The sequence below is a fragment of the Vicugna pacos genome, chromosome 32, assembly GCF_048564905.1.
Source record: "Vicugna pacos chromosome 32, VicPac4, whole genome shotgun sequence".
NCBI lineage: Eukaryota > Metazoa > Chordata > Mammalia > Artiodactyla > Camelidae > Vicugna > Vicugna pacos.
This window is the reverse complement of record NC_133018.1, coordinates 17941153-17956428: the sequence shown is the minus strand read 5'-3', so window position 1 is coordinate 17956428 and position 15276 is coordinate 17941153. Positions and strand designations below refer to the sequence as shown.

At 43.8% G+C, this 15276-nt stretch overlaps 1 long non-coding RNA gene across 1 annotated transcript; it reads right to left on the bottom strand.

Moving 5' to 3' along the window:
• Positions 1 to 6898: 6898 nt before the first annotated feature.
• Positions 6899 to 14928, bottom strand: LOC140690917 (uncharacterized). Its single transcript, XR_012066271.1, has 3 exons — positions 14835 to 14928; positions 9541 to 9823; positions 6899 to 8764 (listed from the first exon to the last, which is right to left on the bottom strand). It is a non-coding gene; the product is annotated as an uncharacterized lncRNA (long non-coding RNA).
• Positions 14929 to 15276: the final 348 nt, after the last annotated feature.

The following is a 15276-nucleotide window of genomic DNA, read 5'->3' as shown; positions in this document are numbered from 1 at the left end:
GATTTTGTTTTCCAGAGTCCCAAATCAGCATTGCAATATCATCAAATGAAATAAAAATTAAAAGACTAACCATCCCCCTTCTTCAAACCGCCACCTGTATTCTTACTCTGGTTTTTGTTTGATTGTTCTTGAGGTTAAGTTTAAAAATAAAAACAAAGTCCTGATCTTTTGGTGATAGTTACTGAAATATTTATGAGTGAAATGACACAATGTCTGAGATTTGCTTCCAACTGACTTGTTTGCAAGTTGGGTTCTTTGGAAGCAGGCATTGAGATGGAGATTAGGGGTATAAGATGTATGTACTGCTTCGAAAATAGACAATGATTTATTCATTGTTCAGTATAAAAGGGCAAGTTGCAGAGCAGTGCATAAAACATAATCCTGTCTGTGTAAAATAAAAAGCATGAAGGTAGAGGACATTTCTGGAAAGGATACACAAGAAACTGTCAACAGCGGGGAGTGGGTTGAGTAGAGGAAGGTGTCTACAACCTCTTGTCACTGTCTGCGCTGTTTGAATGTTTAAAGTATTGGACACACATTATTTACATATTAGAAGTTTTAGGCTAAAGTGTTGCCTATGATTGTTAGTCCACATTTTAAAAATATTTAGCAGTCTACTACTCTTTTTTTTTTTTGAGTAAAGATAGATTTCTGTAGAGAGATACATACTACATAGTGTATAGGCTGTTTCAGAAAGCTAGAGAAAGACCATGAGGTGTGGGGTTGGGTGCCCAGGTTAAAGTAAAAGTAGGTACACACTCTGTAGACAGAGAGCGGGCCGTCTCCGAAGACCACGAAGGAGCAAGAAAGGCGGGTCTACTCGTTTTTAAGTAATGCAACTAACACATGTGCTATGGGCTGAACTGTGTTTCTCTAAATTCATATGTTGAAGTCCTAACCCCTAGTCCCTCAATGTGATTTGTGTTTGGAGATAGGGTCTTTAAAGAGGTAATTAAGGTAAAATGAGGTCATTAGGGTGGGCTTTAATCTAATATGACCAAGGACCTTACAAGAAGAGGAAATTTGGACACAGACCCACACAGAGGGAAGACTAGGAGAAGACACAGGGAGAAGGTGGCCATTGAAGAGCCAAGGGGAGAGACCTCAGGAAAAACCAACCCTGCTGACATCTGGATCTTGGACTTGTGAGAAAATAAATTTCTGTTGTTTAAACCACCCAGTCGACAGTACTTTGTTATGATAGCCCAAGCAAACTGATACAATACATCAAATATTTGGAAAATATAGAAACATAGAAAGGATAAAATCATACATAATTCCATCACCCAGCAAAGTCCACGGGAAGATGCCACTTCTGGAGCAGAGTGAGAAACAAGGGCTCGGCCCACCGCTCTTCTCCCACTGGGGACGGCGTTTCTGGCTGTTGCCTTCAGAAAGCTGGGAAGGCTTTTGCATCTAAAGAGTCTGCTTCAACACATCTGGATGGCATTTGACCTTTTCAGATTGCTGTGGGCTTTTTATTACAAGGAGATGCTTCCATTGAAAGGTGATAAAAATCTACACCAAAGAATTTGGGTGTGACATGATTTAGAGCAGGGATCAACAAACTTTTTTCATAAAGGGCCAGATAATCGATATTTTTGACTCCATGGGTCAAATGATCTCTGTTGGGATTATTTGACTCTGCCATTGTAACCCGAAGGCATCAGAGACAATATGTAAATAACTGGGCATAGCTGTGTGCCAATAAAACTTTATTTACAAAAACATGTGCCAAGCCCATGGCGTGGTCTAACAACCCTTGGTTTACAGCAGTTATTTACTTTCTAATGTAATTTAATATTTTAATTTAAAGCAATGATTACCTTAAGGAGAAAGTCTCAGTTGTTGCTAATAAGTCTTAGTGGTTTCCTAACCCTGATAATCTCTTTTTAATAAAGAGAAATTAGACCTCAGGTCCAGCCTTTAGGTGTGAAAATACCCTGTGAGAATTTAAGTATCTATATTTACATTTATCTTCTACTTACAGCAAGTGACACTGGTATTCCATGTATGAACATTTTCTTCTTAAAATAGGTTTTAAATACAAACATTGCAAGTTGATTAAACATGTTAAATATGTAACAGTACACAGGGTATAAACACATTGCAAACATTGTGAATAAGTTTGAAAAATTCTGGCTTTGGAATACCTGGCTCTTTAAATTTTTTTATTTTTAAATTATCTTTTGATTTAATATTCTGATGAGGTAATAATACATATGTCTCAGTCTATTTAGGCTACTATGAGAAATATCATAGACTGAGTGGCTTATAAACAACAAACATGTATTTCTCATAGTTCTGGAGGTTGGACAGTCCAAGGTGCTGCAGGTTGGTGGAGTCTGCTGAGAGCCTGTTTCCTGTTTCATAGACGGCTGTCTCCTCACTGTGTCTTCACATGGCTAAAGGGGTGAGGGAGCTCTGTAGGGTCTCTTTTATAAGAGCATTAATCCCATCTGTGTACCTCAGTTTTTTTTCTCTATGAATTGGATGATGATGGTACCTACTTTGGTGGAGATTGGGGAGTTAGATTCAACAAGGCAACATTGAGGGCTGAGAGTTTCCTTCACAGCAGCAAGAGTTCAGTAAATGATAGTTGTCATGGTGACTGTAATATCTGCAGAGTGATAAGGGGAACTTCAGTGCAATATAATGTAAGAGCAGTGGACTTTGAGCCAGGAGGATCGGTGTAAATGTTAGATTGTCCATTAATTAGGCCAGTCACTCTGGATACACTAAACTTCTCAGCCTCAGTGTCCTTATCTGTAAGTTGGGGGCAAATTCCAAGTCAGGACTATTCAGGCCTCTTTATTTTTCTATTATAAATATTTATTGAGCATCTGCCATGTGCCAAGCACTATTCTGCGTTCTAGGGTTTTGGCAGTAAGCAAAACAGACTCCCCACCACCAAAAGAAAAAGATAAAAAATACTTCCTTTGTGCAGCACTGGGGAGAGGTAGGGGAATGCAATAGACAAGATAAATAAGTAAACTATACAGAATATTATATGGTGATATAATGAGGGAAAGGGGGGTAGAAGATTGGGACTTTTACTTGCAAGAAACAGAAAACCAAACTCCAAGTAGATTAAGCAGAAAATTTAATTGCTTATGTGAATGAAAAGTACATGAACAATGAAAACATTCAGGTGTGGCTTGATCCAGGAGCTCAAATGATGCTAACAGGGCAGGTCTCTCTCTGCCACTCCTCCCATCACTCATTTCAGCTTCCCTTTGTGCTAACTCTACTCTCCCAGTTAAATGTTGCTCTGTGGGTGGAAAGATGGTTGCCAGCAGCTGCCACTGTCATAACACCAAGACCAGCAGAGCAGGGAGCCAGCCTTTCCCAAACAGTTGGAAAAAAAAATCCTGACCTGACTCACAGTAGTCCAAACTGAGTTGGCCATCACTGCAGCCAAAGGCATGTGGGGCTCTGACGGGCCAGGCCTGGGTCACACGACCATCCGGGTCACCAAAGTGGAGCTGCCATCACCCAGACCAAAAGAACCATTGGCGGGGGCAGGGGCTGTCCTGAGGAAAACTGAGGTGTTGTTCACTGAAGAAGGGGGCAAAGGGGGATGGGTGAGTAGGGAAATAGATGGTAGCCGAACTTGTAGGGACCAGTTGGCCTCCTTTCTCCAAGGTTCCAACCCGGCTATCTTTGGCTGAGTCAGAAAATTATTTCTGAAAATTGTTCGGCAGCTGTGGCGTGTGCTGCCAAAAAAAAAAAAGCATCAGTCAGGATATAAAGGCTCAGCTGCTTAATTAATGGGCCTGGCAGGAAGATGGACAGGTGTCCTGTGAGTACAAATGCCGGGTGAGGTCAGGGCAGAGGGGGAGGGGAAGAAGGCCTGCCTGACATCCCGGCAGCTCCAACCCCTCAGGCTCGATCCCACACTGATACAAGTCTCCCCTTCACGTCTTTAGAGAAATCAGGACACACCCGGTTGGAGCCCTTTGACAGGTGACAAGGTGACAGAGATAAGAAGAGGGCTGGACTCCAGGATGGGGACAGGGCAGCAAAATTCTGCAGGAATCAGCCTGGAAATTGTTTCCTCTTTGTAGGACTTGAGAATTTCCTGGGCAACCCCCGCCCCAGACAACACAGTTCTCCCCCTGGGCCATGCCCAGAGCATAAAAAATAATAAAATACAAAGGACAGACACCATAGAATTAATTTTGGCTGCAAAAAACAGAAACTCTGCACATACTAGTTTGTTTTTCTTTCACATTAAAACAAGTTCATGGGTGGGCAGCCCAGGACTTGTAATGCCACAGAGTCACCAAAGACCAAGTTTTCCTAACTTTGCCCTCTGCCTTCTTTTGAATTGACTTATAAATTGGATGATCTCAAGGCTGCTGGAAAGTTTACTCTGCCCACTGGTGGGAGAAGCAAAGCAGTTGGTGTGAGTGTGTGATTCTACTGGGGGAGGAATGCAAGAACTCCAGTCCACCAAAAGGGCCAAGGCAGAGTGTTAACACTTCTTTTTAAGAGTCCTCATTTCCCATCTTAGTGTCTTGTGACTTGCACTGTGCAGTAAATATTGCCCAGTGAATTATATCTTCCTGGCTGCTCCAACAGAGCAGCAACTTCCTGCTCATATGGAAAATTGGACATGCAAAAATCTCAGCTAAGATTTTACTTCAAGTCAGGCAGACTGCTTAGAGAAGCATCTTGCATGCATATTTTTATTTAATTTTTTTTAGTTGTGATAAAGCTTTTTATTATTTAATACTTATTTTAAACATCGGGGATCTGAGGCCCAGAGAGGTTAAGTGACTAGCCCAAGGTCATACAGTAAGGGTGGACTGGAGACTTGAACCCTCAGGTACCTGACTCCAGAAGGCCCTTTTCTTAACTATCAGATCAACTTGCTTCCTTAGTCCTCAAAAGACATCAGGATATGTATACTGTAACATTCATTGCAATTTCATCAGAGCTAACGTGTATGGGAGGCTTATTTTAGGCCCAGCTTTGTTTTATGTGACTCATCCTGTGTAGTCCTCATGCACAATCCTATGAAGCAAGCACTGTAATTGTTCCAGTTTACAGATGTGGAAGCTGAGTTACAGAAAAGTTAAATAAGTAGCCCTTGAGTGGCGGAGCTAGGATTCAGACCCAGGCAGCCTTGGCTGCAAAGCCTCTAGCAGAAGCTATCAGTGCCTTCCCCATATCCTTTCAGCAGTCACCTCTCTGTGCAAGACAATCCGATGGTTCACACTTCCCACCTTGCCCTCGAACAACCCTGAGAGTGAGTGCTGCCTTAAATTTTGCAACCTGGGCACCTCATTCACTTCCCTCTAGTCCTGGACCTGCTGACTGCCGGCACCTGGACGTGGCTTTGTCCCCCACGGCTGGCTGAGCAAGTGTGGGGGCAAATCAGAAGTGCCAGGGAGTTAAAGTTCCCTGGGAGCATTCTTCAACCAATGACTGGCAGTAGTTGGAGAATAAATACTCCGCTCCCTCCCCTTGGGTGGGGTCACTCTGAGGCATGTTCTACACAGCTTCCAGTGTGCCTCCAGATCCCCAGCTGCCTGCGGTGGTAATTTGTACCCTTAATATTAACTTCTTTTCCCTGTCTTCCTTCCCTACTCCCTCTTGATATTTCCTGGAATCATCTGTCCGATCACATGAGATTTTCGGTGGGGACAGGTAGCAGGAAACTCTCTTGGGGGAAAATACCCTGGAGTGGGAGCTGGGAGACCTGGATGCTAAGTCTAGATCTGCCGTTAACTAGATTGTGTAAACTTGGGCATCAGTTATATTGATACTAATATTAACAACAGCAACATACATTTTTTGAGTACTTCCATTCATCCAGGAATTTTACATGTCTAATTTCACTGGACTTCACAACGCCCCTCTGAGGTAGATACGATTATTATTTCCCTTCCACAGATGAGGAAACAGAGGCTGAGGGAGCTGAAACCGCTTGCCCAAGGCCACACAGCTTCTAAGTGCCAGTGGAGGGATTTGAACTCATGCCGTCTGTCTGACGCAGGAGCCTGAGGCAAAGCCCCCTGCACCACCCTAATTCACTGGTGAAGTCTTTTCCAGTTTCGCTGGTCTGAGATGCTGGGAGCCGAGTTGCATGCTGAGAGCTAATAGTTCTGGGTTGCAGCACTAGTTCTGTTGAGCTTCTGGGCCCCAGAGTTTGCCTGTCGGTATTTTTCTTCTGTAAAATGGGGCCAAGAATAACACTGTGCTCTGCATTTGGGGGTTTTCTTCCCAGCTTTCCCTTTTAGATCTTCCTTTAGCCCTTCGTACTTCATTTTCTCACTCATTCCTGAGATCACAATGAGGATCACAGGACACAGGTGGAAGGCCTTTGAGAGTCTTAAACAGCTCCATGTGTCTAAGCCAGACTGCATAGGAGGAGGAAAAAGAGGGACGCTGCAGGGAGAGAAATCTGAATCCGCTTACATTAAAGGGTCCAAGTGGGAGCTCTGAGAGAATGGTGATGTGTGCACAGGGTCCCAGGAGGGAACACATGGGTGCATACACGTGTGTGTCCTCACATAGACATGCTGTCTGCGACGCCCCAGCAGAGGACATTCTGGGGAAAACAAGGAAGTTGTTAAATTATCCAGCTGTTCTGTCTAAATATGTTGCCCATCTGGTGGCCTGAAAACCTCTGGGTGACTTTTCATTTTATATTCACTGTCTTGCTGTCTGAACCCAACCTTAGGGCTCTAGAGGAGGATAAGCGGAAGGAAAAAAATAGAAATAGGAATGGATTGGAGGCAAGGGGTCGGGAAGAGGAAAAAGCAGAGGGAGAGAGAGATTGAAGGGCAAAGACAGAGAGAGAGATTCATTTACAAACACACACACAAACAGACAGATAGACAAAGGGACAGACAGACAGATAGATGGGAAGTGGAAGGAAGAGAGAGAGAAAGGAAGAGGAAACCCAAATAAGGTGATGGAGTGAGATGGAAAAACACAGAGCGGTAAAGAAAGAGAAATTTGCGTAGAGACAGAGACACAAACATAGGAGGAGGTAGAAAGATGGAATAGGTTTCTGCAAAGTCTGACGCAGATATACAGAGTTAGAGAGAGAAACTGACAAAGACTGAGAACATGAAATCCACACACAGAGATGGAGACAAAGAAACAGAGACAAACACACACACACACACACACACACACACACACACACGGAGAAATATTCAAAGAGATAGATTCACATCAAGAGATGGGCTGCCGGCCCACTGGGGAGAATAGGGCAGAGGTAGAGAGAGACAGAGAGATTGAGACTGGGAGAGACAGAGATGCACACAGAGAAAGAAAATAAACCATTCAAAAAGAATCATCAGGATTTTCTGTGCTGCCAAAAAATCCTGGGAGTCAGAATGTGTTGTGTTAGGCCTTAATGCAAAACATTAATCTTCTCAGAGGAAAGACTGGGCTTTAAAAAATGTTTTTAATAGAAGTAATTGCTCCCCCAATGGGGAATTATTTTCTTTTTTTTTTTTCCCTTTTCTCCTTATAACATCAGAACATTCTGAGGAGCACCAGACACAGCGTGTGAGGGTTTATCTACTTTCCACAAACACCTAGCATCAGCCTTCTCTTTTTAACAGGAGGGGAAAAAAAAGTTTCGGGACAAGAATGAGGCTTCTTGATGAATGCTGTGAGGTGCAGAGCCGACTGCCGTGTAGAAAGTGCTAGAACAGGGAAGGAAATCCCCTTGCAGCTCCCATGTAGTGGCTTCCCAGAGTGCTGTGTGAAAAGGAGTTCTGGGCCACAGCTCAGAGAGGAAGGATGCTGTGATCTATTGCTGATGTCTGCCACGGTCTGGAATGAGGACAGGAGCCAGAGCAGCGGGTGACGTGGTCAGAGGCGCCGGAGACCACCTCCTGTAGGGCCTCAAGGCCATGTTAATGGCTTTGGCTTTGACTCTGAGCAAGATGGGGGCCATGAGAGAGTTTAGAGCCCAGAACAGAATTGCATTTTAAGAGGAGTCCTCCTATCTGCTGGGTTGAGAAGAGACCGAGCAGAAACAGTGAGAAGGCCATGGCTGTGTCCAAGTGAGGGCAACGGTGGCTGGACAAGTAGCATGGAAGTGGGGAGAAGTGGTCGGATCCTGGAGATTTGTTGGAGGCAAGAAATGACAGAATTTGCTAACGAATTGGGCATGGGATTTGAAAGAACTAGAGTCAAGGTCCAAAGTTTTGGCCTGAGCAATTGAGAGGGTGGAGCTGCCTCTATTCACTGAATGCAGGAAAGACTGTGGGACCAGCTGGTTTAGGGCAACAGATCAGTTCAATGTCAGACATGAATTCTGGGGCAAGATCACGGAGTTGCATTGCAGGCACTACCGCATTAAGAGGTTGCTCTTTCTTTTTTGCTCCTTGTGGGGCCTCTTGGCTTCTTTTCTGTATTTTGGTTTTTTTTTTTCTTCTTCTCTCTGCAAATAGATTTTCTCTGATTATTTTTTGTGCCTCAGCACAGACACACCAAACCCTTTCCTGATTCCACCACTGCTTAACCACCTCAGTAGTTCTCTTAGTTTGTATTTTAGAGCAGCAATTTTCAAATTGTATGCCAAGGCATCCTGGGGCTCTGCAGCAAACTCACAGGGGCACACAGAATACTTTACATTTTCAAGGCAAGTACAGTGGTAGTTGACATCTCTCAGATGCCTGGAGAATTGCTAGCCCAAGGTAGTTCAAGGAAGCTAAAGGCAGTGTCAGCATTAGTCTGTACACTGCTCTTTTCTGTGATGTCATATCCTTGCAAGATGGGTTTTCCGTGGTTCCTGTAATAAAAAGCAATTATTGAAAATCAACGGGAACAAGAAATAAGATGTTGTCCAATCTGCTTCCAAGGTTTGAGAATTTGTGCAGTGCCCAACAGGCACGCACATCCCATTAGATAGCAATTGTGATGATTTAAGAATTAAATGAAAACTTTTTTCTTTCAACTTACCTTTTCAAAGTCAGCTAAATTGTTAGGCCATGAAGACTTATTAAGCTGTGGATCTAACTACTCAATAAAAGAAGCTGTTGGGTATTTCTTTTGGCCTAGGGCTCCTGTGAAAAAATGATGGAGATGCTAAACACAGCTGGAACTGAAGAAATTTGGGAACCTCTGAGAGAGAAACTCTAATTGGTTCCTGGCCAGCCAATGGGTTGACTAGCTTTGCATCAGGTGGCCATGCCTGGTCCAATCAGGGATTCAGCTGGTCTAGAGACCCATGCTTGTTGTTGCACATGGGTCCATTATGTGAATATACCATAGTTTATCCATTCTCCTGTGGATGAGCATGGGACTTGTTTCCAGGTTTTGTCATTGTAAACAATTCTGCAAGGGATGTTCTTGGATATGTCTCTTTGTGGACATGGGCAAGTGTTTTTTCAAGGCTTATCCTAAGGAAAATTACTGATTCATCATTGTGCATATACCAGTTTTATAATTTGGTTTTGCCAAATTGTCTTCCAGAAAGGAAGTACCAATTGTGTTCATTTCCTAGAACCATAGTCATAAGTTATCATGAAGTTGGTGCCTTAAAACAATAGAAATTTATTCTCTCACCTTTCTGGAAGCCAGAAGTCTGAAATCAGCATCACCAGGCTGAATTCCAGGTATTAGAGGGCTGCTGCACTCCCTCTGGAGGCTCTGGGGAGGATCCTTCCTTGCCTCTTCCAGCTTCCGGTGGCTAGAGATGTTCTATAGCTTGTGACCACGTCACTCCAATCTCTGCCTCAAGAAGCTCATGGTTGGATGGGTGAGATGGACAAATCAAGACTGTGACAGAAGCAACTCTGAAGTGTTTCTAGAGCATTTGACCCAGCCTGGAGTGGTCAAGGGAGGCTTCCTGGAAGAGGTGACATTTCAGTTAAAACATAAATGACTAGAAGAACTTAGGTAGATGGGAGGAGTCAAGGAAGTGGGAGAGGGTGTCTCAGGAAGAGAGAGCAGCAAAGATAAAGGCCTGGAGGTAAGAAACAGCATGACACGCTGGGGAACATAAGCAGTTTGATGTGGTTGGAATGAAGGGCGGAGGCAGTCAAAGAAGCGAAAGGCTTTGCATGTGAAGCTACAGAGTCGGAAATAAAATGAACTAAAAATACATACATTTCAAAAAGATTCATACTTGGGTGCTTATTGTAAAATATTCAGATACACATTAGGAATCAAAGTCCCCATAAACCCAACTGTCTCAAGAGATGATAGTTAATAATACTTGGGGGTGTATCTTTTTTCCTTTTAAAAGATTGAGATATAACTATACACAGGAACATGTGCAATTCTTAAGTACAGATTGATGAGTTTTTACCCATCTTTATACCTGTATAATCACCTCTAAGATCAAGACAAAGAACCAGCAAGTTTCAGGACTTTCTAGATTTTTTTTCCCATTTATAGACCAATAATCACGTCCATATACATGTATATACTAATATATAGAGATATATACATGGATATGCTAATATGCAACATAATTTTATGTATATTTATAATACATACATATATAAAATAATTTATGTAAAAATAAATATAATATGTAATACATATAAATGTAATGTGCAATATAATTTATGTACATACAATTATCAAAATAAGATCATTCTTGACTTCACATTCTGCAATATTCTTTTTTCACTTAACTTTTTTTTTTCACTTTTTTCATTTTCCCATATCAACACATGAAGATCAAGAAATAGAACATAATCTGGTTCATTCTTGCATTTATTCATTTACTCACTCATTTCAACAGATACTCTGTGTGGAGGTTATATGATATGTTCAGCTGTGTGTCACTGAAGGTGATTTAAACAGAGATGGGTCATGAAGAGGAGCAATAGAACCAGGTTTACTTTTTAGATAGATCACTCTGGAAGAAGTGTGCTCCCCCTCACCCACTTTGGTGGAAGAGGCGGGGGCAAGGCAGTTTCCCTGGGTGGGTGGCAGCTGCATTTTCTTTCTCAAATTTCAGCTACTTATTTTTGAATAGGTATTAGGTTCAAGTGATTTAATATTCAAATGGGGCAAAGGACATTCTAGTGAAAAGTCTTCCATCCCATCCCTCAACCACTTATTCCACTCCTGAAGGAAAACTGCCATCACTAACTTCTTACACATCCTTCCAGAGATAGTGGCAGTATACACGAGCAGACACGTGTACATGCCACTTTTTAAAAATCCTTTTAAAATTCATCTATTTTTACTCAACAACATCTCTTAGAGCCCACTCATATCTGTGCATCCTTGGGGAGAGGATAATAGCTCAGTGGTAGAGCATGTGCTTAGCATGCACGAGTCCTGGGTTCAATCCCCAGTACCTTCATTTAAAAAAAAAGAAAAGAGCATCCTCGTTCTTTTTTGCAACTGCAGGGTTTTCTATTGAAAGGGAAGACAACTTCCATTTTCGAAACTTGCCCAGAAGCCTGGTATCTTTTACACCCTGCCAGACCTCTCTCTGGCCCTGGCCAGCGGACACCTTGTTTGGCTGGGTGGGACACAGGCTTCTGAGAGCCAGAAATATTTCTTGGCATAACTGGGAGTCTTGGAGGCTGGAACTGGAAGGTCTCTAGGAGACATCCTGTGGCCCTGAGGCTGTTCCCACTGTCTGTTATTTCAAGAAGCTGTCCTGGCTTGTCTATGGTCATTTCCCCCTTGTTCCTGTGGCCAAGTGGGTCAGCAGTTGGCCTTAGGGTCCTCCTGCCCACATCTGTTTTTGATCTTCCTCCCATGAGGGCAACCAGATGTTCCACAGCTGTCTCAGAGCTCCCAGGCCTGCGCCCACATTTTCCAGCATACAGGATCCCCCTTGGTCATGGTATGCAAGTACTCATTTAATGAGCACCTACTATGTGCCACATTGTCTGGGAGGCTTTTACAAGTTAGTTCGTAACAATCTTCCCATATATACCATTTTATGGACAAGGAAACAGGCTCAAATAGAGGAGGTCAAAGCTGGGTGATGGTGAGGCCTGAATTTGAACCCACTAACATCAGACATCTTGGTTCCCCTTGTCCCCAGGACTCCCTAAGTCATTAAGCAGTAAGTGTTCAATAAATATGCACTGATTGAATGAGTGAGTGAATTTGAGAGAGATTTCCTGGGCAGGTCCTATTTATCAGGCACTGGTCTGGGCATAGAGATGGCACTGTGAACCAGACAGCCTTCTCAAAGTGGAATTCTAGTGGGGGAAGACAACTCAACAAACAAAAATAAGATAATTGAATATTAATAGGAACTATGGAGGAAAGATAATAAGATGAGGTACTGAGTAGATTGAGGTGTGTGGGCCAACTTTAGGTGGGGACAAGACAGGATGTATATGGAGGTGATCTTTGGACTGGGATCTGAATGGCAAGAAGGGTCCAACCATACAGATAGGTGGTAGGGAGGAGAGGATTCCAGGCAGAGGAAGCAGCACATGCAAAGCCCCTGAGGTTGGATCAAGATGTGTTCAGGGAACAGAAAGAATGCCAGTAGGCTACAGCAGGGAGAGTGGTAGGAGTTGAAGTTCAAGATGCAGGCAGGGGTCAGATCATGCAGGGGCCTTTCAGCCACATAAGGACTTTGAGGGTTTAGGTAGGGGAGTAGAATTTTCTCAGGTTACTGCATGGGGAATAGACTGTGAGGCTGCAGGAGAGGAAGCAGGGAGCAAAGGGAGGAGGCTACTGTGGTCATCTGGCCTGAGATGGCAGTGACATGGACCAAGGTGGGAGCCATGGAGACAAAGAGAAGAAAACAGATTGGGGATACATTTAGCAAGGAAAGCCAACAAAATTTGCTGATGAATTATAGTTGGGTAATAGGAGAAAGAAAAGAATCAAAGATAATTCCTTGGCTTCTGGCTTGAGTGACTGGGTGGAGGATGATGGAACCATTTATCGAGATGGGCAAGGTCGGGGAGCAGTAGGTTTTGTGAGGGCCACTGAGAAGGAGGTAGGGTGAAACAGAGTTTCATTTTGGACCCAGGAAGTTTGCTATGCCTAGTAGACATCCCAGTGGATGTATCAGTTAGCAACTGGAAACTGAGTCTGGAACTCCGGGGAGAAGGCAGGGCAGGAGACTGACGAGTCATCATACGGAGGGCATTAAAGCCGCAAGACTGGATGAGAGTGTATGAGGAGCGAGTGAGCACAGACCCTCCCATTAAGAGACATGAGGGTGCTGAGGATGCATGATGAGGATGAGGTAGGGGAGCTGGCTTCCAGAATGGTGACCAGGACATGCACCAGCTCAACCTCAAACCCAGCGGGGCCCTGTGGAGCAGTGTTCCGGGAGCTAGATCTTAGACCCTGTCCACAGGGCCTTTGACCTGTTCTAGTGCCCCCAGTCTGAAGGCCCTCAGACAGCATTACCTGGAATTGCTGTTTACCTAACACCTTTCTCCAAGAACTTCAAAAGCCTGCCTGGGATCCCCAGCGAGCCTCCATTCTTCCCTTAGGGACTTTACTAGAATGCAGGCCAGGAAACTGGGACAGCAAGTACCTCATTCAAGGTCACAAGGGCTAGGGTGGAGCTGTCTGCAGAACCAGGGAGGCAAAGCCCTCACTCACCCACTCCCACGCTGGTTTTGATCCTCACAAGGCTTTTGTTTTGCCAGATGGGATATGAGAATAAAAAAGAACTTCCCAGAAAAATAAAGATGTTTAGCAGAGGAGGATTGGGAGAAGACACCCTGAATTATGGAGCTTGTGACGAGAGAAGTTTAATATAAAATTTGATAACATTTAGCTTGTAATGCGTGATACAATATCATCCTTGGTCTCTACTTGGAAGATTCAGAAAAATCTGCTGTATGTCAATGCTTTGGGGTTACATCTGCGGTTTGGGGTAGAACAATGTGTTGAACTAGTTTCTGGAAGATCCTGGGGTCTGAACACATATGGGTTATGCTGGGAGTAGCCTTAAGGAGGCGAAGGCGCTCTGCACTGGAAGTGGACACAACATTGTAAACTGACTATAACTCAATTAAAAAAAAAAAAAAGGAGGCGAAGAAATACCAGGGAATGCGTCCTGCTCCAGACTGGAGCTCTTGGAACGGATGTGATCACTTCTGTGTCCCCAGTGGCCAGCACTGGACACAAACAGAGTAGGGGATCCAGAATTGTTTGTGGAATGAAGGAATCAAAAGAGGAGGAGGTGAGTGAATGAGGGAAGTGTAAAGAAGGTTATGCATGAGAGAGGGAAGAAAAGTGGACACCAACAAGAAAAAACAAAAGTAAAAGTCTAAACAACATCAAGTTTTGGTAGCCAGTCTCCAAGATGGCCCCCAATCATTCTTGCCTTCTGATATTCACGCTGGTGTTAGTTTTCGACTGCTGTGTAACAAATTACCATAAATTTAGCAGCTTAGAACAACACCTGCCTATTCTCACAGTTTCTGTGGGTCGGAAGTTCTCCTTTCAGGGTATCACAAGGCTGAGATCAAAATGTCAGTGGGTGGTGTAATCTCATCGGAGGCTCAGGGTCCTCCTCCAAGTTCATGGGTTGCTGGCAGATTGCATTTCCTTCTGGTTGTATAATGAAGGTCCCCGTTGTCTTGTTAGCTGTTGACAGGGCAACACTCTCAGCTCTTACAGGCTCTTCTCAGGTCCCTGCTAAACAGCCTTCTCCATAGGTTGTTCATACATAGTTATTTACTTCTTCAAAGCCAGCAGGAGAAATCTTTTTTCTTTTTCTTTTTCTGCTTTAAATCTTTCTGATCTCTTTTAAGGGCTCATCTGATTAGGTCAGGCCATCTACTGTATTTTTCCCTTTTGAATCACTCAAAGTCAACTGATCGGGGGTCCTTGATTACATCTGCAAAAATCTCTCTGCCAAATATTGGAACATAAGCATGAGAGTGACATCCCAATATACTCACAAGTCCGGCTCACACTCAAGGGAAGGAGATTCTACTGGGCATGCGCATCATGGGGTGGGAGTCTTGGGGGCTACTTTAGAATTCTGCCGACCACAATACCCTTGTGTAGAACTCCCCCGCATGGAATAGGAATGAAGAATATTGCAGAAATGATGGTGTGTGAATTCCAAGATTAGGTCATAAGAGACATTATGGCTTTCGCCTTGCTGGCTCTCTCTTTCTTGGATTACTCTTTCTCGGGGAAATCCAGCTGCCATGTTAGGATGCTCAGGCAGTCCGTAATATCACAAGCATACACAAACAAGGAATTTCTTAAAAACATGGAGATGTCTGTCCCTTGGAGTCTGGCACCCAGGCCTGTCACAGAACAACTTGTAATCCTAGACATCCACTCTCCTGATTAACATCCTCCAGGCCCCCGGGAAAAGCTGCTCCACGCCTC